The 22,650-nt window shown below is 34.7% G+C and overlaps 1 protein-coding gene and 1 long non-coding RNA gene across 2 annotated transcripts in view; one reads left to right on the top strand and one right to left on the bottom strand.

The window, feature by feature from the left end:
* Nucleotides 1-22,650, bottom strand: part of LOC123561860 (serine/threonine-protein kinase 11-interacting protein-like) — a 208,017-nt gene that overhangs the window by 83,332 nt on the left and 102,035 nt on the right. The gene's annotated exons all lie outside the window — the stretch shown is intronic.
* Nucleotides 14,275-17,252, top strand: LOC128559889 (uncharacterized). The gene is made up of 3 exons (XR_008372708.1): nucleotides 14,275-15,489; nucleotides 15,800-15,988; nucleotides 16,504-17,252. It is a non-coding gene; the product is annotated as an uncharacterized LOC128559889 (long non-coding RNA).

The following is a 22,650-nucleotide window of genomic DNA, read 5'->3' as shown; positions in this document are numbered from 1 at the left end:
ACTGGAGGCATTACGCCAAGTTACACATGTCACTGAGACATTTGCCGACTTACACATGTCTCTGGAGGCATTTAGCCGTGTTATACATTTCACTGGAGGCATTAAGCCGAGTTAAACATGTCACTGAGGCATTTAGCCGAGTTACACATGTCACTGGAGACATTACGCCAAGTTACACATGTCACTAAGGCATTTAGCCGACTTACACATGTCACTGGTTACATATGTCACTGGCGGCATTTAGCCGAGTTGAGTTACACATGTTACTGGAGTCATTTAGCTGAGTCAAACATGTCACGGGAGGCATTTAGCGGAGTTACACATGCCACTAGCGGCATTTAGCTGAGTAACACATGTCACTGAGGCATTTAGCCTAGTTACACATGTCACTGAGGCATTTAGCCGAGTTACACATGTCACTGAGGCATTTAGCCGAGTTACACATGTCACTGGAGGCATTTAGCTGAGTTAAACATGTCACTGAGGCATTTAGCTGGGCTATACATGTCACTGAGACATTTAGCTGAGTTGTACATGTCACTGAGGCATTTAGCCGAGTTACATAAGTCACCAAGGCATTTAGCCGAGTTACACATGTCACTGAGGCATTTAGCTGAGTTCAGATGCGACAGAAAACAAATAATCAGAGTTACACATGTCTCAGGACGGGTTGTGTGTAGAAGGGATGTGTGTGACTACATTGAACCAAAACGATATTGCGAAAAAGTTTGTACAATCTATTCATTTCATTTTCATTACAGATTCAGTTTAGATCAGCAGTGGAGTTACTTAGTGTAGGATATTCACTAATGTTAAATGTTATCTACACAATATTTCAATTTCTAAATCTTCTTTTACTGCGTCTTTTCACAGCATTAACCATTAGCATAAATTAGTTTGATTACTCTCAACAACAAGTGCGATTACGGAATGTATAAATATGCTAGCAAGCGGTAAATCTGTAACTTCCTGATTCAAATGCTTTTAACTTGTGTCTTGTACACAATAACAAATTAATGATAAGTACTTAATACATGTGGTAATTAACTCATCCTTCTTTGAAACAATTTTACAATATCTTCCTTGATGATCAAGTGTTTGAATTGTTCAATTTTTTCTCATAATAAGTGATATTGGTATTTTACTGCACAAAAGTAACTTATGAACTTTTTGTTGATGGTTGTATTCACGTAATCTATCAATTTGTTATATGAGTATTCTGAGCTTAGATCTGTAAAATTAGGCATACTAAAGTATACATACTTGCAACCACATTAAGGTTTTTTTTTTTACCTCAGTTGCAGAAATCAGCAGACGCGATAAACTGTGCTCCATTTGTTCTGTAGAATCGGAATCTTTGGCACATGTTGAAACATAAGTAAACATACCTTGCTGGATTGTAAATGCCTTTATTCCATTAAAATGATTATACTTTATCATATTTTACTCACTTTACAAAACAAACATTAGTATTAGACATACCTTTGTTATAAAGCTAATAAAGTAGGGCCTCCATGACCGAATGGTTCTGACTGATTACCTCAAATCCCTTGTCCCTCAACACAGTGGGTTCCAGCTCTGCTCATTTCGTCTTTGTGGAAGCCTTCCAGCAAGTTTGATCTACTTGAGATTCTGCCTGTGCCTTAAATAACACAGGGACTTCCTCCATCATTAGAGCAGGAAAGCCGCTGAACATTTTGCCGATATGAGGCACAAGTAAGCACTTAGAATTTCTTTATACGCTCTTCTTCTTCTTCCGTTGAACTCCAAACCTCAATATGAGTATTCTCGGAATTGTGACTGTACATGCGTGTGTTGCCGAGGGCAGCAAGTGAATTTAAAATGTCCTTCTTACAATTAAAAGTAAAAACAGTTCTAAGATTAATTTAGTGATGATAATAGCAGCCCAGACTTGAAGTCGTCGATGGTACTGGCTGCTACTACTGACTCTAGAAGACTGTTCCATAGCCGTATTGCACTTGGGAAGAAGGAGCCCTTGTGAAGTAGAAGTCTTGAATGCGGGACGATGAAGCACATGCTGTGACTTCTTGTTGACGTGATATTTGGCCTGACTGCATATACATGGATACACTTTTCTAAAATTAATTTCAAAATACATACAATGGCCTTTAACTGAGATCACTTTCACCCATTTACATGGACAATATCATCCTACGTACATTCTGGTCATATCGGAGTACTGGATATATTAGAGTACTAATCATATGGGCATACGGCTCATATAGGCATACTGCTCATATTGTCATATGTCACAATAACATTTTCCGGGTGTTACTCAATCATAATATATTTATTTAACTTCTATTATCATGTTATTCTTGTAAAACTTTTAATTATGATACACAGAGTTTTCCTATCTGATAATACTTATGGAACGCCGCAGCTGTCTTATATCGTGACTTTTCATGTTACCATGTCAGAGCGCAATGATAACTTGTCAAAACAGTGCCTTATTGTATTAAAAAAACTATGTTATTGTGTCAAAGTGTGATTTTAACTTGTAGAAACAGTGTCGTCTTATTAAGCTAAATAGCCATTTCATCTTAGCAATATATTGTGTTAACTTGTTGAAACAGTGTCTTACTGTAAAACACTTTAAATTCGCGAGATCTTTATTTCGCGAATTTGTCCCGATTTTTGGCATTTTATTATTTCGCGAAATCTTAAATTCGCGATGTTAAAATCGTAATTTTAAATTCACGAATGTGAATCCGGAAGAAAACCGGAAGTACGACTGCATTCGGTTACTTTCTGCAATTATGGTACCTGTATGACGTCACTGTTAAAAGTTTATTCTCCGGTCCGCTAGTGCGTGTTACGCTCTTTATTGATAGCAGATTAATGCCATTAATATCTGGTATGTGCTCACTGTTATATAGTCGTCAATAAATTGTTCCTTTCTTTTGTTATTACGTAGCTTTAATATCCGTAACATTTACAAGTGTTAGAAGTATCAGATTGGGTTTGAAACCGGCTATAATCGCAATGTAATTACGTGCCGGTGAGCTCATGGACGATGGAAGAAAAAGGTTCAAAACAGGTAAAATAAATAAGTTTAAACTAAAAAATATCATGGCTCGACTGGGACTCCATATTTACAATGAACGCTTGATCTTTGAACATTTATTATGCACCCAATCATTGCAAACTTTTCACAGTTTCTTTCAGTTTTGAAAAAAGTGTAAACCATTGTAAAATTGGTAAACAATGGTACATTTTGTATAATAATTATCTTCGTCTTTTGAAAAGGGAAACTGTTTCGTTAGGCGTGAAAAATAATTGCGTGTATGTATGCCAATTTCAAGTTGTACATGAAAGCATGTTTTGAGGAGTTTTATGCTAACAAAATCGCCGTCCAATTAAAGGATAGTAACATTGACTCTGTAAATGTTGATTTGCGCTTGTCCACTGTGAAACCACTGCACGCTAAATGGCTTGTTAAAACCATGCAGAAAATTGAGAATGACACTGATATGGTACAGCGTGTCTGGATTCAGGCTGGAATTCACGTCACAGCTTAATTTAGAATTACTAGTACTTAGTACATGTACTATAGTATTGTAATGGAAGATAACTTTGTTTGAGCGGTCATGTACAGTAACAGCGTTAGTTTCTTCCCTTGTGCTGATCGATATGTCATGAATTGGATAAATGTTTACTATTAAATAATAAAGATTATACTTTGCTGTATACATGTATATTTTGTATATAATATAGTCATTTAACCGTACTTGTCGAACCATGGTGGAATCACGCAAAATCACAATAACTGAATTTCGTAAGTGCGAACATTTATCGTTCAGACACTATTTCGGACATCAGCGAATTTCGGATAAACACGAACAGGTAAAGCTTTTTTTCGCGGTCACTTTGAATTCGCGAGTACTTAACCTCGCGAATATTAGCGAAAATTAAATTCTCGCGAATAAAAGGTGTTTTACAGTATTATGCTCAAAAGCTATGTTATCACGTCTGGGTGTAATGTTAACTTGCTAAATTAGCGTCTTATTATGTTAACTAGTCATGTTATCATGTTAAAGTGTGATATTGTCTTCAGATTGTGTTATCATGAAATAAAGCTATGTTATCTTGTTAAAGTATCGTATGATCTTGTCTACAGAGCGTGTTATTTTGTTTAAAGTTTATGCTATCCTGTTAAGGTACCGTGTGATGTTTTCTACCGAGCGTGCTATTATCTTAAAACGCTATGTTGTCTTGTTACAATGTCATGTGATATCGTCTACCGAGCGTGCTTTCATGTTAAGAGGCAATAGTATCTTATCAGATTGTGCTGTTAATTTCCCGATACAGTGTTCTATGTTAAAATGCTATGTTTTCACGTAAGATGTGATGTTAATTAGTCAAAATAGTGTCTTATTATGTTAACTAGGCATATCATCATGTCAAAGTGTCGAGTTAATTTGTTAAAACACTTATAATGTTAAAAAGCAATTATATCCGGGATATTGTACCGGCTAGGATGGATTACCTCCGAGGAGCTTAAGCGCCGAGTGTGATCAGGCCTGACTATAATACAAAATTCCAGATCAAACTCCTGTTGTAAAACTCATTTCATTATATACCTTCATTCACTTTAAAGTATTTTAAACAAAAAGATCAAAGCAAAACATGACGTCTGATGAGTTAGATAAAAATCGGAATAAACGTCACAAAAGATATGTAACGACGATAAATCATGTTTTGTAAACCTGTTATTCTACTTGTTTTTTTATATGGCCTTAATTCAGTCATTTCAAAATTAACAATAACGTCTTCCCCTACTGAGGATTTAAAAAGTTTATCAAGAACTGGAGTAGTCTTTTGTGATTGTTTTATAGTAAAACTAGAAAATAATGAATGATGAAATAGGACAAATGTTTATAAAATCGATATACAAATAATCAAATATCCTGTATCAGACCGATTACTGAAAAGAGTTCTATATTGCTTTTATATTGTCCAGTATCGGCTTCATGCTGGAAACAATGTAAAAAGAAGAGCTCCACAGTATTCTGAGAGTTTGTCACTCGGGTATGAACTTTCGCCGACGTTAACTGTAAACGTTAACTGACTATTGATAACCAAAATGCACTCGTTTAATTGATACATGAAATGTCTTTAACATGTATCACAGACGTATTTTTAATGACGAAAATGTCCAAAGCACACATATTTCTAAGTCACAAGTCTCTCAAACTATAGACAGAAAGCCGTGACCTAGAAAAATTGGTCGTCATGAAAGTCGTGACCTAGAAAAATTGGACGTCATGAAAGCCGTGACAAAGAAATATGATCCGTCATGAAAGCCGTGACATAGAAATATGTATCGTCATGAACGCCGTGACATTTAAAAATTAGCACTAGGTATACTTTGCTATTTATATGATCTGCTCAATGGTAGTCACTTATTACAGAAATCGTTCGAAATCTATGTCACTTTACTCACAAGTCCGTTAACAAGGCTCATACGAAAATATTTCTACGTGTGACCAACATACCTAAGCGTGATGTTACGTCAACTTTTCAAACCCAATGGTGGAACGATGTTGAAATTAATTAGACCAAACTGAGTGTGATGTGAAAAGCATAAACATTATTCATAATCCGTCTCACCGTCTTTATGGACGCGAAGTATCATACAGTTCGCAATTGCCAGTGATTTAATAAATGTTGTCCTTGAATGGCTTAAGATTTAGATTAATTTGTTTGAGTAACAGTTCGATCTGTATTCTTGATAACATGGAAACTGGACTGTCGTGCTCTGTACGTTATCAGTGAGTTCTTTAATTACGAAATTGCCATGTTCTGATAAGCGAACCGTTAGCAGTACTCTATAAGTCACTTTTATACCTTCCATTCCACTGAACATATGTTGTTTTCGTCACGACATCCTAATTGCATGATACAGCATATTCATTGTCTTTTTTTCTTGATTACAATTCATCATCCTTGGAAACTGTTAAAAGCTTGTTTCAAGAAGATGAACATAAAGTGCTTGCCTAAAATTCTATTTGTATTACTTTTAAATTTCACGTGATTGACGTTACGCGAAGGCTATATCTACTAATTAAACCTCAGAACTAGAACGTATATTGGAAAATAGATAAGTAGAAAAAAATGTTGCACTTAATACAATGAAAAATAGGTAAAGGGATAAAATTCGGCCTTATAACGTTACCTGACGTGGCCGTAAAGACCACTGCTTACTTACTATTTGTCAAAAGAAAATATCATATATAGATATCATTTGGATATACCTTCACAGTATAGAGAATTTCAAATTCGGATGTTTGAAGAAATGAGAGCGCTTTTCGGGTATTTTCTCAAAAACCCACGTTGCATCTGGCTGTTATATGTCCTCTTCGTACTCCAATTTTTTCAACCTTTTTGAGACACGTTTAGTTTTTAAGAAATTGTAAATCATAAAACGAAAGTATTAGCAAATACCTAAGTTGCACTGTGACCTATTTAACCTTTAGTCTGCTGGTGGCAAGTGTCTTTGCTTTTGCGACAAGAGCAGACAAGATCAGCCTGCACATCCGTGTAGTCTGATCATGGTCTGCACTGTTCGCTATTCAGTCAGTAAATTTTCAGTGAACACCCCTTCAGATAATAAATGGTACAGTCCAAATCGAATGATGGACTAGTCCATTGTAGAAATTTAGCAGGGTGAAGGTTAAAACCAAGATCATCAATCCACCATTCACTTTTAAACAGCTTGCGAATAATTATCTCCCTTCAAAGTGTATACCACAAAATGACAGGGGCTACATTATATATTAATTTAGTTGAACGTTTAGATAATTAACACATTGTCTTTGTCTGTTATATGCAACCTGCCAATTTGTAACTAGATACTAGTATTTCTTAATATGTTAATCATATTTAATTACCATCATGGAAGCACGAAAGAATAATATATTACTATGTTACAACAGAATTAAATGATGCTATGGTATCGTTCACTTCAACCCACTTTTACATAAAACACGGAAGTACCAAGTGTATGTATCTGCGAGATATCTGTATCAGCATTCAATGTATCTGCATCCTTATAAATGATATATGTTGAATGAATTAAACACATAAAACTAAGAAGGAAATTAAATGATGCCTTTCCACCATTCTATTTTGTTCACAATTTGATATATTTCTTAAGGATTTAATTTTTCAACCATTTGAGAACATATATGATCTCAAACCGTTGTGTGTTGTACATGAATGATATACATTGAAAAATAACCATGTAAAGATAACACTGCGAACCGAATCACAAGAGCACTGATCCCTTCAAAACTGTCTGTCAGCCACATTTTAACATCACATTTCCATTTTGGAAAATATGGTTAATTTTTTTGTCCATTTACGGTACCTCAACAATAATAACAATGACTTGTAATCGTTTCATGGACAAGGCATGTTTCAAATTTGAAATTTGTAAACAGGTACCGGTAAAGAAATAATGATAACTGCGTGCAAAAATATGCCAGAACTACCAGAAAGTACAGTTAGTTTTCTTTTTAAGAATTCATATGCAGCTATATAATGCATAAATACCATACTGCTATATTTTTATGTCATAAATCCACCCTTACCTTACAAATAGTTTCAAAGGTACTAGAACGATATTACTATAGCAAACAAGTGCTATCCTTTTCTTTTCATGTATCTAGGTTCTGATTTAGAAACATTAAAATATCACAGTTCGATATTTTACGTGAACAATTACTTTTATGCTTTGTTTACACCTCAAAACCGTGGACTACAAGGTATCTTCTTTCAGGAGAATCACGAGTATTCCGACTCTAATGGTGAGTTAACTATATTTATGATTAGGATGGTGTATCGAGCTGGCAGTTTATTATAATTGGCGGGAATAAAACTATGAAATGTGATTATGATTCAACATTTTTATATTGAAAAAAAAGCGACTAAATAAACTAATTTTCAAGGTCAATTATTTATATCAGTTTATTGCTTAACATATATCTGTACCGACTGATGCTCTGGTAATTCTTGCCAGCTGAAGTACATTTCCAATCCAAATGTTTACAACAGCATGTTCCAAAACTATATAGACAGTAAAATATTTTAAACCACCCTGCGTTCCCGCTTTGTCCCAGTTTTGATGCCCCGCAGTTGAAACAAAATCTCAGGACGCCATTCTAGAACTACAATATATCCAGTTTTTTTAATAATCACTCAGCAGGTAGAATTTGCATTTATTGAGTATTTATCATTTGACATTTACCTTTTGACAGTCAATATTTGACATTAAGCATTTAGCAAATAACATTTTGCATTTAGCACTCGACAATCAGCAACGCGCATTGGCTTTTACATAAGATGTTATGCTAACGTAATTTTCTCTGATATTTAAAAATGAACCAAATTTAAAAGTTACATACTCGAAGTTTTGCATAAAAAAAAGTTAACATAGAGATACATTTATTACAGCATCAGTTCATGAGAGGATCAATTTACGATGCTTGGCTCTGGTTGTTTTTGATGAACTCAATCTTCCAGGTACTGTACTTTTCTTTATACTGGGATTCTTAAATTAATCATGCAAACCCTAGTTTTGTATATTAAAAGAGTGTGTGCACGTTTATACATAACAAAGCTACTGTTTTTGATTAATTTCTTATTATGTTGGGGTTGCATAAAAATAATGCTTCTAAAACGATAAATTTATTTGCAGGATGAATGTTATATAATGTAGCATGGTGAGTACATCCTCATTAAACCTTCCAACTATGCTACTCGCTTTCCACGAGTCAGTACGTAACATTCCTTTGTGAGAAAAAGCAACAGTAACAAGATAACATAGCACATATGCATTCTTATACAATACAATACAATACAATACAATACAATATGTACAAGTTGAAGCTTCAAACATAAAATAATGTCACTTCACAATTTGCATACATTTCCGATGTCTCTACAAGCACGTTTACTCGGAATGTATGCACGTGTTTAGCGAAACCATATCTTGTGCAATAGGTAGAACTGACATTTGATGGATATAAACACTTAATACAGCGAAAATCACGTTCGTTATGATTTTTCCAATATTTTGTTTATAAACATTAAATGATTAATGGGTTAGCACATCTTTTAAGTTCACATGTAGTAGAATTGATCAACATTGCATTATGAGCTTCAGTATTTTGTTTATAGACATATTTATTTTGTTATCAAACATATCGTATTGAAAACAACCTTACACTACAACAGTAACTTGATCTGGAGTGTTCTATAATAGCCAAGGAGATTTTGCCAGGCTTAGATTACACACGGCGTGCAAGCGACCAGGTAAAATCTACGAAGTCCGAGTGCATCCCAGGTTATAAATTTCTGCTGTAATGACCCTTTTATCACAAACCTATTATTTTTTTATTTTATTTTACAGGTGACGTCTTTATTATAAACTCTAAAGAACTCTAGAATACTTTTGAAAGTAGATCAGGCACATGCCAAATAATCGGATTTTGACCGAGTGCAATACCGATTTTGATTTATGTCAGTTCCTGTTCATTTATGATATAGAATATTTATTTTTAGGTGTGACACTGTCGAAAGATCTTAAATGATCCTGATTTTGCTGATACCTAGATTCCTGGTTTGTCAATAAAACAAGAACTGTATCTCGTTTGATGCTCAATTGTTCAGGCCTCGCTCTGGGCGTTGAATTCCTCTAGTGAGGAAGCCATCCAGCTGGCTTACGGAGTGTCGGTGGCTCCACCAAGATGCCCGCCCGTGCTGAAATAATGCACAGAGGGGTACCTGGGCTCCTCCTCTTCTATCAAAAGCTGGAAATCGCCATATGACCTATAATTGTGTCGGTATGACGTTAAACCCAACAAAAACGAAAAAAAAACGTGTTCTATATGCGCTGCCTTTTATAGAAATAGTTATAACTGCAAACGTATTAAGACTGAAAACCAATAATGATACAGTTACCTGAAGTATAATACAGCAATAGAAAAATAGAAGAGAGGTGTTTAATTTTAACAATACTCCAAAACTGCATCCAAAATGCTCATGTAAATTAAAGATACATTTGCAAATACTTGGTAAAAAGAATTAAATTCGACATGTAACTACAGTGTTTAAAAAGGTCTCTTTTTTTTCAAAACAAGAGGTGTGGTCTTATTTTATGCTCGAAGCCGTATTCAAGTCTCACTGTTCATGACATAGTAAATCAAAATGTATTTTAATGCATTATTCATCAAAATACTCGTAAATAGAAATATGAGAGATTAGCTTACATTAATATAATTCAGTTCAAATGGTGTTTACTGCAGTTCACATAAAAATTCTCCATTACACAATAGTACTGCTATTTTCTACATTTTGAAAAAAGATATCCCATCAATAGCTGTTCAGAAAAAAAAATAAACAAATACATAAAATATTTGTTGAAACATACACAGCGGCTCATAATCGAATTATATCCTTTGAAAATTTCTACATCTCGTCTGATTCACTCATATTTTGCAAAAATATTTCTGAACACGTTTGCTCTACTTCTTTATTGCTTTTATACTAAGGATTAATTAAAGTTATTTGACAATATATTGTTTTCTATCGAAATCGTAAAAATGAAAGGAAATATCAATGCTCATTTGATTATCTGCTCCAGATTCGGAATAATTGTCAAGTGCAATGATGACTTTTCGATGTGGTTACGTAAATCTTCTCCATGCGCTTTATAACTATGGTAATACTTAAGTGTTCCGTGATGGCCATCATTGGCTTGCACTCTTGGCCTTTGGATTGGTAGGGTTGAGAATACGGGATTACAATGCGATGACATGAGAACACGATGCGAAGGCACACAAACATATAACGATCACACGATAGCACAATAGGATGACACGAGAACATAATGCGATGACACAAGAACAAGATCCGATAACACGACAACGCGATGCAATGACAAAATACACAAAGCTATGACACGAGAACACGATATAATGGCACGAATATATATCGTGCTCTCGTGTGATCGTTATATTCCATGACACGAGAATATGAAGCGATGATATGTGAACGAGAGGCGATGACACGGGAATACGAAGCCATGACACGTGGACACGATGCGAGAGCATGAGAATATGTTGCGATGACAAAAGAACACTAAGCGATGACACGAAAATCTGAGTCGATGACATGAGAACAAAAAACGATGACTCGAGAACACGATGAAAATGTATTCTTATGTCATTCTGATTCAAGTTTCTCGCATTGTGCTTATGAGCTACAAAATAAATGTACGCACACTTGCCAACTTGTCACATTTTTATGTTTAGCTGACATTCTCTGCATACTATATGATCATACATTATATTATAGAGACGCTAAAAGGTACGTCTATGTATATTTTAAGATAAACTCAATTTGCTCTTTGGAATAACAAATTGCAATAACATTCATCTACAAATAATAACAAAAGGCAAAAGGTTCGAACAACAAATTTTGACAAAAGTAGTGAATGTCATTCTCTCACTAAATATAAACAAAACTGTTACAATATATTAATATATACAACGAACTAAAACAGAGCTGAACACTAGACAAGAGCAATAATAAGATATATATGAATGATATAAATTGCTTAACAATGAATATCAACAACAATAACAACAACAAAACATCTTCTGTTTGGTACCACTTTGTCTGTTTGTCAACGGCCAGCCGTGAGATTTTATAAAACGTGCCTTTATATGTATTCACGTCTGTAATTGTTCAACTGTTCCATACAACTGGTTCACTTCTTCTCGATCGTCAATTATTCAGCATGCACAAGAATAACTATCATCTTAATCTGTAGCTGAAAAGTAGTTACATGTAGTAGTTTTTACTAGAAGAAGATTTCTTCGGCAAAATACAACAGAGCAAACAAACGACTACCTAGTATCAAATACCAATGCTGTTAATACGCTGTGCCCAAATATCTAGAAATTCGGCTTTTCTATTTATTATGTATTTATTTGGGTTTTACGGCGCACCAACACAGTATAGGTTATATGGCGCCAAACAGGACTACAAATTTTGGTTTCACAACTCATTTACATCGAAATAAAAACATGAGGTATGGAATCAAAATTTGCATACCTGTTGGAATCACAGTTACAGCAAAACCAAGTGTTAAGACCCTATTAGTCGCCTCTTACGATCATGCAAGGGTAAGGCAGTGGTTCCAAGTCTTTTCATACATAGATCGTCCCAGAACCACATGGGGCTCGGCTTTTCGAAGTAATACAAAACAAAAGATTGATAACTTATGAAGGCATTAAAATTTTCTAAACATAACTACCTAGTTTTGAATAATAGGTTTCTTCCTTATCCAGGTTTTGTTCAAGCCCTTCATAAACTGGTTGTTCTGCATTAACGTAGTGAGACTCTGAAAAGATTAAACATAAAAACAACAACATGTATCACTTGAGGCTAAGCACGCGATACAAAGACGATTGACAGAAATAAATAAAGTTTGAAATAGCTAAAACATTTCATCAACAAATTAATTAAACTAATTTTTTAAGAGCAGATAAAATGTTAAGATAGCACATGCCCAGGTCAGTAGGGGCGAGAAATCAATTGATCGTTTTCCCTACTTCCCGAATGAGAAACTTAATATTGAACATAGTAACTTGTTTCCCGTTTGGGAAGGAAAATCATCATTTTTTGACTTATTTCCTAAAAAAGGTCCGGTGCATAAGAATATGCATGATATCATTTAAAGTATACCAAGTTAAACTTAGATGATTTATCTAAACTTTTTTAATGTCTCAATAAAAAATTTTATTCGAACGACGGGCAAAATATAGTTCAATAAGATTTTAAGAGCAAAATTGCAGGCTGAGATCGATGATATGTAAACATCTTATTTAGTTATCACTTTATGAATAAATAATACGGAAATTATTGAAATATAATTCAAAATTACACATGTTGCTGAGGCATATACCTGAGTTCAGAATCGAAATGCAAATAAGATTTCAGAGTACTAGTAGCTAGATGTATTTGTGTCTAGTGACGGATTGGTAGGGCTAGACACGTTACTGACTCGTGAGTGACAACATAGAATCAATATATTTCGTCCCTCACCGATGTGGGTTTGAGCCTTACTCGAGACGTTAAATTCTTCATGTGAGGAAGGGCATCCAGCTGACTTACGAAAGGTTGGTGGTTCTACCAAGGTGCCTGCCCGTGATGAAATAATGCAAAGATGGTCACCTGAAAGTCACCACGTGACCTATAATCATTAAACGCAACAAAACATATAAATAACAAACTTCGTGTAACCTTTTCGTTTCTGATTACTGACGCAGTGCCATTTCTAGAGATCACCAGCTACAACAGAAAGTAATTATAGTATATTCTCTGCTTTTAAATTTGACTTATGTTAAATATTATTTACTCAATATTTTAATTTCTAAAATTGTTGCTTTTGTTTTCGCTTTTAACACTTTTGATTATCGGGAAGATGTCCCCATGTTTAATTAGTCCAAGTTACAAGTGAATTTTAAATGAGATGACTTCGGAAATTATAAATTGCCGTGCAAGTGGTGCATCTTTAACGTCCTGATTCAAGTGCTTATATACACAATAGCAAATTAATGGTAGCTACTTAACTGATTTTACTTTCAACTTCCGTGATGATCAAGTGCTTGTTATGTTTTTCCACAAGTAATGTTGGGATTTTACTGCACATTTACATTAGTAACCTCTGAATTTTTCTTTGATTATTATTCTAACTTAGTCTATTAATTTCTTATACTGAGCAGTCTGAACTTCGCCATACTAAAACTTGCCATGCTTACAAAAATGTCAAGATATTTTACCTTACTTGCAGAAATAAGCAGAAGCGATAAAGTGTGCTCTATTAAAATACTTTGACTATGTAGAATAGCATCTTCAGCGTTGTTTGCAACATAAGTAGACGTACGACTCTGCACTGTCTCAATGATCGTATTTAATCCTGGTCGTATTGGCATTCTGCTCATACCGGAGTACTGCTTATATCGGAGTACTGATCATATCGGAGTACGGGTCATATCTGAGTACTGCTCATATCGGAGTACTGCTCATGTCGGAGTACTACTCATATCGGAGTACTGCTCATATCGGAGTACGGGTCATCGGAGTTCTGCTCATATCGTAGCACTGCTCATATTGGAGTACTGCTCATAACGGAGTACTGCTCATAGCGGAATACGGGTCATATCGGAGTACTGATCATATCGAAGTACGGGTCATATCGGAGTACTGATCATATCGGAGAACGGGTCATATTGGGGTACTGGTCATATCGGAGAATGGGTCATATTGGGGTACTGGTCATATTGGAGTACGGGCATATCGGAGTACTGATCATATCTTAGTATTGCTCAGTTCGGCATACTGCTCATATCGGCAGACATAATAATGTCATTTTGCGGATGCTACTCAATCATAATAGATGTATTTCACTTTTTGTCATCATGTGATTCTTATAAATTGACTTTCAATTACTAGAATAAAGCTTGTATGGTAACAACATTTTCCTGTCTGATAATATTGACCAAACTGATGCTAGTTAATGGCCACATGTTTTCGAGATTTCACATTTGGTCGTAGGGATTTTTTTTCAAGGTCAGTGAATTGTAAAGGAAATTTTAATAATGGTCAGTGAAAAATGAAATTTTAGAAAAGTCAGGGAAAAATATAATTCTGGGTCAATGCTTAAAAAGTTCAGTGGCTATGACAGTCTTCAAGCAATTTTTATAAGTATTTCCAAACATAATTATTGTGTTGTAATTGTGTATACATGTATACATTATTTAAATGAGTCTGAATCAATTTTGTGTTTTTTGTCAACTTTGGAATTTTGAAGGCTGAAATGCTTTGCAACCCTTGCCTCCAGAGCAGGCTAATCCTTTACATATGAAAGGTTGGATTGGATGGCAGTTGGGGAGGAGGAGGCCGATAAGAGATGTTGGTATTGGTCAGTGAAAAGTATTGTATAATCAGGGAAAAGTTAAGGAAAGTCAGGGAATTTCATTTCTCAACTAAGTGGCAACCCTGTCAGTCTCCTGCTGTTTCCTTTAGTTAGCGGAGTAATTTAGTATAAATAAAACAAAAGTCAAAGTCTTGAAATAAAATGTCCTGGAAACTGAAATGTTATACAACAGGAATCTTATTTAATTCAACGTCCGATACAGTGGATTATAAGTTCTAATCAGTAAATATTTTCACTTTAGTGTTTCATATTTACAATCGTATTTGTTTCTAATATGAGATGCATTTTGTATTTCCAAGTAAGTATGTCTGCTTTAAAACACTCTGGTGTCAACTGTCGTACCCTGTACTGTGAACTCTTACAGACCCAGTCAGCTAGTATCACAAGTATCCTGGTCATGGTCAACATCATGATAACAGTGTCTCTATCCACTACTGAATGTTAACGACAATTTTCTGGTACTTAACTTTTATGAATGAAAGTTAAAAGATCTTAATCAATATCAATGTCTCTGTTACAACTGCAAACAAAATGTGTGATTTTGGTTTTGAATGAAACTACTACCTAGTACATGTATTTACTTACTTAGATTTAAAACAAAATGACTAGAGAATTATGAAGATATTATAGAGAAATAGAAAAAAATGTACAATCTAGTCTGTTGTGATCATTTTAATTTTATTTATCCAATTTAAGTTCACGAAAATTTGAAAGTTGTTAAATCTGTATCATAAATGTTAACTGACGACATTGTACGGGTATTTTCAGCAATGAAGCTCATCAAGTCAGGCAGATGCTCACATATGAACGGAGACACCCTTGAGGCTCTGATGAGAGTTCACGCCAATGGTCCGCCTGCAGCCCTGTTTGATTTCCAGCCTGTCATCCACCATCGGATAACCAGTGGCCCTGGTACTCGTCACCTCAATGGCCACGAGCTACCACAGAAACCCAGAGGTAAGCACTGAACATGCAGCGCAGTAAATGACAAATTATGAAAGTTTGTAACAATGCTAAAATGAGCATGTACACATCTTGACTAGATAATGCAGTGTTACATATACTTTTGCAGTAATTACACAAAAATGTCTATGTATACCAGCTATCAGATTTAAATGGCTGTGACTAAATACAGAGTTGGTGCGCCCGTGATATATTACAGACTCCGGTATATACCGGATTAACTAAATTTGAACAAAAATACCTTAAATATATATATTTTGTAACCATGGTGATTCTAACCCTAACCTTTAGTCAGTATATTATGCACATTATACACTAAATGCGTGCGGACATGCAAAAAAAATGAGTATTTTTGCCGTCCGTTCCATTTGATAAGTATTCCGCGCATGCGCAGAACGGCTGCACCAACTCTGCAATGAGAAACATTCGATTTAAATATCAGTATCTGATATACTTGAACTCAAACCAGTTTGTCTGCGGATAGCTTTTTATTGTACTTTCTCTTCCAGTTGTTCCGTCTGACCGACAATGAACATGATGACCTTGATGATTCCCGGGACCAGTAGTGCTGTACCAACTGCACATGCAGTACATAAGGACAATGTTTTGAATCTACTGTGCAGTTTGTGAACATTTAACTAGTGATAGAGTGTACATGTCAAGTAGATCTTCATATTGACAACAATTTTAAGTACATCTCCAATTAAGGCTAGGCCTCGTTTAGGAGGAAGAACTTTGTATTGACAGTGACTTGCAAGTTAAATATAAACTTTCTTTTTATCCGATGTTGCGACTATTGTATTACTTGACAGAGACTTGTAGTTTGTATACTTAGATATTTAAGTGAAGTGTTTCTTCTATCTGATGTTGCATTATCTTCTACTTGTTCTTTCTATTACGAATAAAGAGAATGAACTATTGACCATTTAAGCTCACCTGGTCCTGTGTTCACAAAACATTTTTCGGTCTCAGCTGTGTTTCAGTTTGAAATTTATTTCCTAATTAAACTGCATGACCAAGATCAAATGCATAGAGCATCATGTGGATTTAAGAAAATGGAAATAAACATTCATGTTATAAAAGTGGTAATACGACAAAATCTTCAGTTTTAATAGAAAATCATTTTTAGCCAAAATCTGGAGTCCAGTCCCTTTGAAATAGCGATTTGGTTTTAACAGTGTTTCAGGCTCATTTATTGAAAAAGTATTAAAGGCACTAACCTACATATCTAACCATCTATGATCTAACGTGTCACACACAATTAAGGTCAAACAGTCAAAGTCAGATGAGCGAATTCTGTTAAAAATAAGACAAAATATCCTTATGATTCACATCATTTACGTAGTTTACATGATTTTGAAGAAAAAACGTGTATCTTTAATTAAGATGTTGCTGTTTTGAAAGTTTTGATATTGAGATGTACCAATAAATATTTATATATAACTTAATAATTGTTCAGCGAAATATAGTACAGTCCAACTTTGTTCAAGTGCTCCAACTTGCTCGGCCATGTACCAGGCTGAACATGATTAATTCTGCCTTTGCGACCAGTGTAGATCATGATCAACCTGCATATTCGTGCTGTCTAATCATGATCTGCACTGTTCGCCATTCAGCCAGTATAATTTTGGTAAACATCCCTTTTAACAGTTAATGGTACTGTTCTAATTGAAAGATGGACAAGTTCATTATAGAAATTTAACAGTGTAAGGGTTAAAAGATTTGCTTTGATAGATGATGTAATAATGTCTTATTAGTGCTTCAAAACAGTTCTATTAGCTTGAACATGCTTGGCATCCGCGTAAAATACTAGTATGACGGTATATACTGATGTGTCAAAAGTGTAAATGCGTCACAAACCAGCACTAAATGATATTCGTTCTAAAAAAAATATTTTTTTATATATATATTGTTGTGGGTTTACTTTGCAAATGCGTGGCTTTGAGGCTGTGTTTGTGGTACTGTGCTTCCAAGAAATCTACCGTTACCTATTATCTTTTATAATTCATTGCTAAAACGTAATATAAATGAACATGGCATATCTGTCGTGTTCTAACCAACAAACAAAATATCCAAAAATACACAAATCTAACAGAACATAAAAAAAGAGAAATAACAGAAAAATCTGAGGTCTAACTGGATTTAGAACGCATATCACGTCAAACTGTGTATTTCAGTCCGTTCCATTTCATTTCAAACCACAGTTTGTGGTTCCCATATCTTGCCATCCAAATTAATTGCCTTATTTTTTCAGTTCACTTAGAGATAATCATCTTTAAGATATGTAAGTGCTTTTTTTGCATTGTTTTTAAGAAAAGAAAATGATATTCAAATCACTGAACTTAGCGCAAATATCGGTTAAAAACCAATAATTACCGGTATGTTGTTAGTACCAGGTAGATAAATGGTTTATAGCGGTGGAAGAACAATTCATCACTGTTGTACTGTTTTTCAAGGAATTTGTTTAATTTTTCAAAGTTTCTTTTTAAGAGTTTTACTTCAGTTTAGACCACAATTACTGTATGTGCTTGTGAACAATTGTAGAAAATATTATAAGTCTTCTTATAAAACAATGCATTAGATAAGGGGTTTCACATTCTGAGTACATTTTCATGTTTTTATTGAAAAGGGGAAAATCTGGGTGAATTCGCCAGTTTCACAATAGATACACTACTTATTTGGCAGATGTGAAATAAGTACATGCACTTGTTAACGGACGTGGCTTAAAGAAGCTGCATAAAATTTTTGGGTATTTGATCTTTTCAAGGAAAAATAAGTTTTCTAATACCACTTGCATTTGGTCTCCATTAAATGTTCATTAACATTAAGTCACTGTTAAATTTTGATTGGAAGGTAGGTGATCAAATATTCATGCATTAAGGCTTTCATTGCCGGACAGTTACATATTGTGTGTGTTTTTGTTAAACATAACATTGACAGGAAAATGTGTCATTTGATGATTTTCCAGCCTTTCTGGTACTAGAGGAAGAATCCAGGTGCCCGTCAGGCACGTAGGAAGCATTTTTAGAGTGGGGGCGGCAGGGCGGCACACATTTTGAAAGTCAGCCGACCTATAACAAACCCAGTTCCATGAAATGTTAAACAACGTTTTTTAAAAAAAATTTTGGTTGTTAAAACATCAAAAACAACTACAAAACTGCAGGGCACAGCTAAAATTGACTCGTTGTCAAAAGATTGCTAAGAGAATTAACTTAATTGGTCAAATTATTGGGAGTGTGGGGAGGGGGGGGGGGGGGCTGTTCTTACGGCCATACCCCTCCATGCATGGTACAAGAGGAAAAGATCAGGTGCCCCTCCATGCATAGTACTAGAGAAAGACCTCAGGTGCCTCTCCAGGCATGGTATTAAAGGAAGCCCAGGTGCCCCTCCATGCATGGTACTAAAGGAAAACCTCAGGTGCCCCTCCATACATGGTTCTAAAGCAAGATCCCAGGTACCCCTCCATGCATTGTTTCAAGCACAACCATCCAATTAGATGGCTTCCTCACCCGAGAGTTCTGCACCACAAGCAAGGTTTCCAACCCACAGGGATGAGTTTAAACTCGAAACTCACTTTTCTTACTCGAAACTCACTCGAAATTCACTTTTTTAACTCAAAACTCACTACTCAAAAAACAAAGAAATCCTCAAATTTATTCGAGCTATAGGTAGTTCGAACCAACTGAATTTCAAATATAATTAGGTAAGCTTCCTAGAGAAACATGATGTACTACATATCTTACTTAGCAATTGACTAAAGAAAGTATGGAAATGATATGAATTACAGTTTTATGCTTATTCAAAAAAAAACACATTAACTGTATACCGTATGAAGATAGAGGTTTTATAAGGACCATAGGTCAAGAGCATAGCAGGCTGAGTTCGTGCAAATGAAGTTGAATGTACCATAAACCTTTATACCATGCACTCAACGCTTTTTATCCATAAAACCTTTTTTATATATACTACAAGAGGGATATAACAGTCAAAAACATGTTTTTACTGCGTTTTTTGCCCCTAAAAACTAACCAAATCTGGGAGGTTAAGAAGTTTACTAACTAGAAAATTTTAATACAATATTCAAAAACACATCATAAAATGCATTTTAATTATATATAGTATATTGCACATACTTTTTCAACTTAAAAAATCAATTAAAATCATCATTAATTACGTTGTAAAACTTCTAATCCCTTCTCTATAGCTGAATCCATTGTTAAAATATTCATTCTGCCTATGACTTCTTTTCTTATTATGCACTGTGCTATTAGATAAGACTTACTGGTATCAATAGTATAAATAGTTTACACATATTTATTTAATCTAACCAATAAGAAGACTATTATAATAATTAAGTTAATATTTCATCAAGTATGTGAAATAACTCGCTAAATTACCATAAATAAAAAAAATGCAAAACTGTTTCTATGTTGCTATGGTAACGCATATGAAATGAAAGTTTTGGATTTTAGTTTTAGAAATTTTCTTGATACGAAATAAAACGAAACAGACATAATAAGTAGAAAATACGCCTATGTAGATGTATAAAATATAAAAAAAATCTTATTTCTTAAAAGAGTTTTCGGTCGTCCTTACATGAAAGAGTTATCTCCCTTGTTTTCCTTGTTTTTGCACGATCATTCTGTCTTGGAATACAAAATAAAAAATCGTTTCAAGAAGTTGGATCACTGTGTATTGTGACGACATACAATTTATAGGGTTCAGCAATATAAAATGAAATATATTGCAAAATAGTTTTCTATACCCCCATTCTAAATGATCAAATATCTTTTCAGCGTAAGTCTTAGATAGGTGTAATAATCAATTATTTTTGGTTCATTACCGACGTCTGGTCATTATATCTTAGTGGATTTTGAAAAATATAGTTAATTACCAATGAAATGGTATTGTTTTACATGCATATTTAGTGGGGGCCATTTTTGGTCCTTATCATATCCCGTCCTTTCAATTTTACTAAAACTTCAAGGTTAAATTCCAACTGAGACTGACCATCAGAACTTAACAGTCACTTGAAAATAGTTATTAGCTTAAGATTTAGTTTTAAACTTGCTATTTAGATATATATGACAAATGAAGTTTCATTATCAAACTTTAAAAATGTTCCGTGAACACGGGACCTTGAGCCAAAGGCTCAAGGCTCAAGGTGAGCTTTAGTGACCGCTAGAGGACCGCCTTGCGTCATGCGTCCGTCAACATTTTCTATAAAAATCTTTCTCTTGAAAACCACTGGGCAAATTTCACAGGAATGATCCTTGGGTGCCCCCTTTCAAGGTTGTTCAAAGAATTGAATTCCACAAAGAACTCTTATTGCCATGGCAATCGAAAGGATAAACTTTAAAAATCTTCTTGTCCAAAACCGCAAGACGTGGAGCCTTCATATTTGGCTTTTGACATTTTCCAATGATCCTCTATGAAGAGTGTTCAAATTATGCCCCTGGGATGAAAAGAGGTCCCGCCCCGGGGGTCCCAAGTTTTACATAGACTTATATAGAAAAAAAGGTTCAAAAAGCTTCTTGTCAAAAACCACAAGACCTAGGCCTTTGATATTCAGTATGTAGCATTGCTTGTGGTCCTCTATCAAGATCGTTCAAATTATAACCCTGGGGTGAAAAGAGGCCTCGCCCCGGGGATCCCAGGTTTTACATAGACTTACATAGAGGAAACTACTTTTAAAATCTTCTTGCCTGAAACTGCAAGGGGTCACAAGTTTTACAAAAACTTATATGGGGAAAAAACTTTAAAAATATTCTTGTCTAAAACCACAAGACCCAGGCCTTTTTAGTATGTAGCATTTCCTAGTGGCTCTTTACTAAAATTGTTCAAATTATGCCCCTGGTGTGAAAAGAGGCCCTGCCCTGGGTGTCCCAAGTCTACATAGACTTAAATAGGAAAAACTTTTAAAGATATTATTGTCTGAAAGTTCAAGGCCTAGGTTTTTTATATTTTATATGGAACATTGCATAGTGGTTTTCTAACAAGATCGTTCAAATTATGCCCCTGAGTGAAAAGAGGCTCGCCCCGGGAATCACATGTTATATGAGTTATACAACAAAGAAATACTTGAAAAAAATCTGATCATATTTCCAAGATTGTTTAATTATAATTACCCGATGACCTCAAATTATTAGGTGTCATTTTACTGTGACCTCGACCTACTGACCTATTGTCTTGTTTTTTTAAGATATGACCTTGAAATTTGGATTACATGTACAGATTTGCACACAGATCTTTAAACTGAATTTCAGTGACCATGAATGTGACCTTCTGGCCTACTTTCTTAATATTTTAGCATTAGTTTTACATTTGAAACATGTAGTTCATATTACTGACAGCGATCCAGGTTCATCATGACCCTCTTGTTTCTGTTTTCCAACATTCTTAACCAAAGTGGTCTTTAACAATATTTGGACAATATCAGCATCAAAATAAACATTTATTGTCTTTCATATATATGTAGACTAATATGATAGGTATGTGTTTGCGAACAAGAAACAAACACACCGTTTTATTTTGACGCCTTTTTTTAATTTATTAACCAACATGTGTTACAGACCCCTTTGAAGTTCTCACATCTCAGTAAGTCTGGTTCGGATAGAGCAAGTTTGTACTTCCGAGGTTTAAATTTCTTGACAGCT

The sequence above is a fragment of the Mercenaria mercenaria genome, chromosome 10 (assembly GCF_021730395.1).
Source record: "Mercenaria mercenaria strain notata chromosome 10, MADL_Memer_1, whole genome shotgun sequence".
Taxonomy (NCBI): Eukaryota; Metazoa; Mollusca; class Bivalvia; order Venerida; family Veneridae; genus Mercenaria; species Mercenaria mercenaria.
This window is presented reverse-complemented; position numbering and strand designations above follow the sequence as displayed.